This window comes from Capricornis sumatraensis, chromosome 20, assembly GCF_032405125.1.
Source record: "Capricornis sumatraensis isolate serow.1 chromosome 20, serow.2, whole genome shotgun sequence".
Lineage (NCBI taxonomy): Eukaryota > Metazoa > Chordata > Mammalia > Artiodactyla > Bovidae > Capricornis > Capricornis sumatraensis.
In genome coordinates this window covers 45,236,733-45,244,979 of record NC_091088.1, presented here as the reverse complement: position 1 = coordinate 45,244,979, position 8,247 = coordinate 45,236,733, and positions in this window count along the sequence as shown.

The following is an 8,247-nucleotide window of genomic DNA, read 5'->3' as shown; positions in this document are numbered from 1 at the left end:
ACCTCATGGGAGGTGGGCGGGGGCACGGACGGGGGTCCCTGGTTCTCTTTGCTGTGATGCATGAGCTCACTCGCTGTATGATTTAGACGTCTATGTCCAACAGAGTGGACCCTCTCCTCCGCCTCTCCCCCATGCCACCGGCCACCCCAACCCCCCCAGGCCCCATTGCCCCACCTCGCTAATGGTGTAGCTGTCTCTCCGAGCTCCTTGTTCGTGGTGGGCGTCAGCCTTGTCCTTTTCTTGATGCAGTGTGCACCTTTTCCCTTTGGGTTTCTTGTTTACCAAAGAAGAGTTTACAGACAATAAAATGTTCTCCTGTGGAAGCTCTCCCAGTTCTGGCCAAGTGGTCAACTTTCTCTCTGCAGCCAACTCTTGACAAAGAGAGAGCCTGTTCTCAAGTGAGTGGGGATGCTGGGGGGAACCACCCAACCGGGGTGTAAGCACTGGAAGCAAGGGCACAGGACCCCGGGGCTCTGGCTCACCCTTGCCACGCACCACCTGCTCTCCATCAACCTGTCGTGTTTCTGCTCCGTGTTTGCTTCTAGGTTTCTGAGATCATAACAGCAGTTATCAGTTCACTGCAAATTCACTAAATGCCAGGTATTGTGCAAAACAGCTCACCTGCAGTGTCTCTCAATCCCTGGAGAGGGGTGCTGTGACTGTCTCCACTGAACAGATGAGGAAAACTCAGGATTAAAGAGGTTAAGTAATGAGCCCCGTGTCTCAGGGCCAGTTGGCAGCGCAGAGGCAGGGTATGACTCGAGCATCGGATCCACATTTTTTTTTAATAGGCCATGCTGCATGTCTTGCAGGATCTTAGTTCCTTGACTGGGGACTGAATTCAAGTCCCTGGCAGTGGAGCATGGCATTCTGACCACTGGACCGCCAGGGATGTCTCTTCACAATAGGGATACCATAGTCTGTGGTAATGGAACTAGGTGTCCCCTGAGTAGGGGTGACCTCCACCCTGGAGTTCCAGACACCAAAAACTTAACTTCTCCCCACAAAATGCAACTTACCCCACAACAACACATCAGGTGCCCGAGGGTCAGCATGGCCTTTGGGTGCAGAGAACTCTTTGGGGCCTCAGAATAGAGAGAAAACTGTTTTTGTGTGTGTGTGCTTTTTTTAATGCTATCAGGTTTGACTGTCTACAAGATGAGTTTTGACATTACCTCATTTCATGGACTGTCCCAACAGTCCTCGCAATGAATACTATTTCAGGTGAAGAAGCTAAAGTGCAAAGACATTAAGTAACTTTGGAAGTGTCCATTTGATAATCAGGAACCTAGCTGGAGCAACAGAGCCCCCAGAGTGGATAAACCTGGGTCAGAGATACAAACCTATTTTAGGTTCTCTGAAAAGAGAATCTATTTAGGTTCTGAGAAATGAATGAAGTGAGAGGAGCGGGCCATGCTGCCACTGTGGGGGGGGAGTCCAGATGGAGGAAATAGCAAGTGCAAAGGCCCTGAAGTGGGAGAGTTCCTGGCGAGCTCAGAAATGTGGTCACTGGGGCCAGAGCAGAATAATGGAAGGGGGGTGAACAGTAAGTAGGGCTGGGGGAAAGGGGGAGGCCAGGCAGAGGCCAAGACAAAAAGGACTGTGTCAAGGGAAGCTACAGAGAGGGGAACGCCAGAGAAGTGACATGAGCTCAAAGGCCGCCCTGACTCCTGTGTCAACACTAAACTTAGGAAAGCAGGGACATCAGCTAAGAGGCCAGTGCACTAGGGTCGCTGAGGAATGCTGATATCTTGGACCAGAAGTGATGGGAGGTGACAGCAAATATCAGATTCTGGGCCTGTTTCTAGGATTGAATCAAAAGGGCTCGCTGAATACTGAATACGTCATATGGGAGAAAAATGAGTCAGGAATGGCTCCAAGGCTATTAACTGGAGCAACTGGGCACATGGTGGACGCCAGTAACCCAGCAGGCAGACAGCATGTTTGGGGATGGGGCAGGGGTAACCGGGATATGACTGTGGCTTTCACTGTCTACCCTGTAATGGATAAGAGTAAGAGGCCTGTGGAAGCTTCCTGATGGGAGGGACTGGTTGTGGGGGAATCTGGGTCTTGCTCTGACGGGCGGGGCAGTCCTCAATAAATCTTTATTCCAGTCTTCTGCTGGGGTGGGGCTGTGACCCCTCCCTGCAGTCTCACCTGAGGCCAAGCACGGCAGGGTCATGGTGGTCATGGCGGCCTCCTTCGAAAGGGCTTACGCCGGCACGCCAGAATGCTGCAGCTCCCAGGGCTGCTGCACTCAGCGCCCCGACCCCGTGGCAGGCCGCTGCTGACCACGCCTGCACCAGACACTCCCGGACACTCACAGGCAGGCCGGGCTCAGGCTCTTGCGGAGCCACTGCTCCTCTCTCCTGGGTCCTGGCACAACACGGTTTTGTCCGTGCCCTCCAAGAGTCTATTTCCCCAGTGCTGTGGAAGTTCTGTAATCAAAACCCACTGGCCTTCAAAGTCAAATGCCCTGGAGGTTCTCAGTCCCTTTGCCGGATCCCCAGCTTGGGATATCTGCTGTGGTCCTAGAACTTTTGCAACAGTTCAGGAACTTCTTTGGTGTAATTCTTCTCGTTTGTGGGGCAATGCTCAGTGGCTCTATGGTGGGGCTAACAGCCACCTCCTCCAAGAGGAATTATGCCACACGCTGCACCTCCCAGGTCTGCTGCAGCCAGAGCCCCTTGTCCTTATTACAAAATTCAGACTTAAATTGAAGAAAGTAGAGAAAACCACTGACCATTCAGGTATGACCCAAATCAAATCCCTTATGATTATACAGTGGAAGTGACAAACAGATTCAAGGGATTAGATCTGATAGAGTGCCTGAAGAACTATGGACAGGGATTCGAAACACTGTATAAAAGGAGGTGATCAAAACCATCCCCAGGGAAAAGAAATGCAAAAGGGCAAAACAGTTGCCTGAGGAGGACTTACAAACAGCCGAGGCAAGAAGAGAAGCAAAAGGCAAAGGAGAAAAGAAAAGATATATCCCCCAGAACACAGAATGTTAAAGAATAGCCAGGAGATATAAGAAAGCCTTCCTCAGTGATCAGTGCAAAGAAATAGAGGAAAACAGAAGAATGGGAGAGACTATAGAGATCTCTTCAAGAAAATTAGAGATACCAAGGGAACATTTCATGCAAAGATGAGCACAATAAAGAACAGAAATGGTATAGACCTAACAGAAGCAGAAGACATTAAGAGGAGGTGGCCAGAATACACAGAAGAGCTATACAAAAAAAGATCTTCATGACCCAGATAACCACGGTGCTGTGATCACTCACCTGGAAGCAGACATCCAGAGTGCAAAGTCAAGTGGGCCTTAGGAAGCATCACCACAAACAAAGCCAGTGGAGGTGATGGAATTCTAGTTGAGCAATTTCAAATCCTGAAAGATGATGCTGTGAAAGTGCTGCACTCAAATGCCAGCAAATTTGGAAAACTCAACATCAGCCACAGGACTGGAAAAGGTCAGTTTTCATTCCAATCCCAAAGAAAGGCAATGCCAAAGAATGTTCAAACTACCGCACAATTGCACTCATCTCACACACTAGTAATGCTCAAAATTCTCCAAGCCAGGCTTCAACACCACATGAACCAAGAACTTCCAGATGTTCAAGCCGGATTTAGAAAAGGCAGAGAAACTAGAGACCAAATTTCCAATATCCCCTGGATCATAGGAAAAGCAAGAGAATTCCAGAAAAACATCCGCTTTTGCTTCATTGTCTACGATAAAGCCTTTAACTGTGTGGATCACAGAAAACTGTGGGAAAATTCTTTAAGAGATGGGAATACCAGACCACCTTACCCGTCTCCCAAGAAACCTGTATGCAAGTCAAGAAGCAACAGTTTGAACTGGACACGTAACAACGGACTGGTTCCAAATCAGGAAAGGAGTATGTCAAGGCTGTATATTGTCACCCTTCTTATTTAACTTATATCCAGAATACATCATGCAAAATGCTGGGCTGGATGAAGCACAAGCTGGAATCATGATTGCTGGGAGAAATATCAATAACCTCAGATATGCAGATGCCACCACCCTTATGGCAGAAAGAAAAGAGGAACTAAGGAGCTTCTTGATGAAAGTAAAAGAGGAGAGTGAAAAAGCTGGCTTAAAACTCAACATTCATAAAATGAAGGTCATGGCATCTGGTCCCATCATTTCATGGCAAATAGATGGGGAAACAATGGAAACAGTGACAGACTTTATTTTCTTGGGCTCCAAAAATCACTGCAGATGGTGACTGCAGCCATGAAATTAAAAGGCTCTTGCTCCTTGGAAGGAAAGCTATGACCAACCTAGACAGCATCAAAGGTCTGTCTAGTTAAAGCTATGGTTGTTCCAGTAGTCGTGTATGGAGATGAGAGTTGGACTATAAAGAAAGCTGAGTGTCGAAGAATTGATGCTTTTGAACTGTGGTGTTGGAGAAGACTCTTGAGAATCCCTTAGACTGCAAGGAGATCAAACCAGCCAATCCTAAAGGAAATCAGTCAATACTCACTGGAAGGACTGATGCTGAAGCTGAAACTCCAATACTTTGGCCACATGATGAGAAGAACTGACTCACTGAAAAAGACCCTGATGCTGGGAAAGATTGAAGGCAGGAGGAGAAGGGGATGACAGAGAATGAGATGGTTGGATGGTATCACCGACTCAATGGACATGAGTTTGAGCAAACTCTGGGAGATGGTGAAAGACAGGGAGGCCTGGCGTGCTGCAGTCCGTGGGTTGCAAAAAGTCGGACGTGACTGAGTGATTGAACCGACTGAACCAGGATGTGGGACGTGCTGCCGATATCAGGTGTCCGTCAGGACACCAACAGAAAACAGACGGCAGGTTCACAGTGTTTGCTTTTGACGAACATCTGCAAGATAAACAAATGTCAGGTGCTGGGGACAAAGGAGAGAGCAGACCAGTTCCTGGCTGCTGAGAGCTTAAAGGCTCCCAGACCCGAGACGAGGAAACTAGCAATTCAGCCTGGTAAGTGGTGGGTCAGAAAAAGGCAGGGAAGAGGCCCCTAAGGGTGGAGGAATTCCTTGGTGAGAATGCCTGGCAGGCACCAGAGCCAGATGAAGCCAGGATCAGTGGGGTGGAGAGTGGGTTTGGTGGTGAATGCTAGTCCCTTGGGAGCTGAAGCTGAGAAAGGAGCAGCTCAGAGGATAAAGCTCAAAGACCAGACAGGACCAGCTCTTGCAGGGCCCTGCAGCCCTGAAGGCTTAGTCGGCAATCTCTCCCCAGGCTGCTTTGAAGTTTCTCTCTTTTCCTTCTGGTCTTGTTGAGGAGCCACCTTGAGGAGATGGCTCAACTGTCACCCTCCTCAATGAGGCCCACCCTGATGAAGCTGCAACCCACTCATCCACACCCCGTACCCCATAACCCCTTCCCCGGGAACATTTTTCTCCACAGCACGTGACCACACGCCCTGATGTGCGTTCAGGTGCTTCCCCAGCGCAGGCAGGTCCTCCAGGGCAGTGCTCTCACTCTACTGCCCCGCCCATACCTGCTCCACCCACATACCTGGGGGCACCGGTCCTCCCAGCCGCCTCCTCACCTGGTGTCCCTAGCTCCACAGAAGAGTGACCCCAAAGATGTCTGAGTCTTAATCCCCAGATGCATAGTGAATATATGATGTGGCAAAGGGGAATCACTTGCAGAAGGAATTAAGGTTGCTAAGCAGCTGACTTTGGGGAGGTCATCTCAGATGACCCAGGTGCACCTGAAGTCATCACAAAGGCCCTGGAGATGAAAGATGGAGGCCAAACCCAGAATGGAAATGATGCGTGAGAAGCATCTAGAGACTAGGAAAAGCAGGAGAATATTCTTCCTTAGGGCCGCCCCACAGGCCTGCCGATACCTTGATTTTAACACAACTTGGACTTCAGACCTCCAGATCTGTAAGGTAATAAATCTGTGTTGTTTTAAGCAGCCAAGTTTGTAGTAACTGGAAGTGAATACACAGCAGCAACATAAAGTGAAACACAGGCCAAAACACAGACCCACCTATTCCATATTTGTGCTCCTGGCACATTATGAGATAGGGGTAAGGACGTGTCTTCCTCCAAGTGTTTCTGTGAGGATCCAGATCATCCTGGCTTCACATGCTTTCCATGGTGCCCAGCATGGAGTCTAACTGGAAGCTGCGGGGGTGATGTCTGCTGTGGCTGGCACCCAGGGGGCTTCCTCTTCTTCATGCTGTGTGACAGGGGCTGCCCCAGGACTCACAGGGACCCAGCTAGCTCCAAATTTGGCAAGTCTCACCTTTTAGAGAAGGCGTACCCGCCTGGTGTACCACCTCCTCCTTCAGGGGTGGGAGTCTTCTGAGCCTGGCAGACACGCCAAGGGGACGGTTCTGTCTGCTGCAGCCCCGCAGCTGACCTCATACACCAGGCCCATGAGGGTCCCAGAAACTGCCCACAAGTCTGGCTCCGGGTGCTCCGTCCTCCTTATGCCAGTCCACTCAGAGACCACGGCCAACCAAAAGAACCCGGCCAGACAGCCCTGGTTTTGCTCTCAAGTTCCCCATCTGTAGAATGGGAAGCTTGGAGTGGACAGTGTGCAAGCATCCTTCAAATTCTTACCCCCCGTCATTTCACTGAAGAGTATTTATAAATGCAAATAAACACACTGAAGATGACTGACCTCATCAGCCATTAGAGAAATGCCACTGTGGAAAACTGAGTCTCATTTTTAAGTGTCTTATTCCCATTTACAAAAGCAAAATCTACTCAACTGTTGTGGATGACAGGGAGCTGAAGAAGAAAAAAGGCTTCCTTATAGAGCCAGTAAAGCACAGTGTTATAAAACATTACCAAAAATTAAAAAAACAAAACAGTGAAATTCCCACATCCCTCCATGCAGTGCTCTGTAACTCCTTACCTGCTTCTGGACCAAAAAAGTCCTGGAAATCCCAACTCAGTCCACGGGGATAGTCTGAGAGCCGCCTAACTGAAGTCAACTCAGAAACCCAAGAGTCTATTCTTCATATAAAGTATGGACAGTTGGAAGTACCTGGTACAGTCTTCTATTACGAGGCTCTAAGACCATCCTCTTTAACTGAAGACTCAAGCACTCTGCAGCTTAGAGCAGAGCCTTCAGGCAAACACCAGACTAAACAAAAACGTATTACTCTAACCAATAAGATCAGAACGGAGGAGAGTACACTTCTCTCTCAGACTACAGTACAGAACAATCTCAGGAGACTTTAGATGAACCACGCCCCTAAGGGTAAAAATATATGGGCAGTGAGGCACTGACAAGTTGCCAGGAGCTTCCATAAACAGGAGCTTCTAAGACACTTACATTAACATTTCATCTATATAAGCATAACCACAAGAAGGCTAAAAACACCCTCTGATCTGACAAGTCTTCTGCAAATCTTGAAATAGTAATATATTAAATAAACCTAATTCGTTCTAGCACCTCTCTTTTAATAAGTTGCAAAAATAAATCTTTGTGATTTTCCAGGGCTGCTCTGAGAAATAAATGTCAAAGAACACAGTACATGTAAATGATATCCTGAAAGTGTCCTTCTTTTACTATGTTTATTATCAAAAAGACAAAATCTACAAAGAAGTCATCAGAAGAGATATAGACACTTGATTAACATATGATTGTGGGTTCCTGAGAAACAATCCCTGGTTACCCTCTTCTCCTTCCGCCCTCAATCTTTCCCAGCATCAGGGACTTTTCCAATGAATCAGCGATTCACATCAAGTGATCAAAATACTGGCATACTGACTACTGAAGGCATAGTCCACATAAATATTTGCACACAAATGTCCACAGCAGAGTTGTTCATAGTAGCCAAAAAGTGGAAGCAAACCAAAATGCCCATCAACTGATCAATGGATAAATAAAATGTGGTATATATCCATACACTGGAATATTAATCCCTCATAGTTGCAGGGATAAGGCTGGGAACACTGGCCAGGCGGGACGCAGGCACCGAACCTGGAAATAGGCAGGAAGTGACAGAGTGGCTGGAGGGAGCAACCGCACCGTCTGTCGTCCTGCTCAGTGTACGTCTTCAAAAGGTGCACGAGTTGGAGCACCATGGTGCCCACGGTGAGGGGGTGGGGAGGAAAAAGAACCCAGGAGAGACACAGAGTCCCGACTGGAGCGCCAGGAGCTGAGAGAAGAAAGTTCTTTAAAAGGTGCAGAGAGATCCACGGGGTCAGCGCCACAGGCTCAGATCCCATGGATATATCCTGAAGGGCACATGCCCCATCACATTAAAC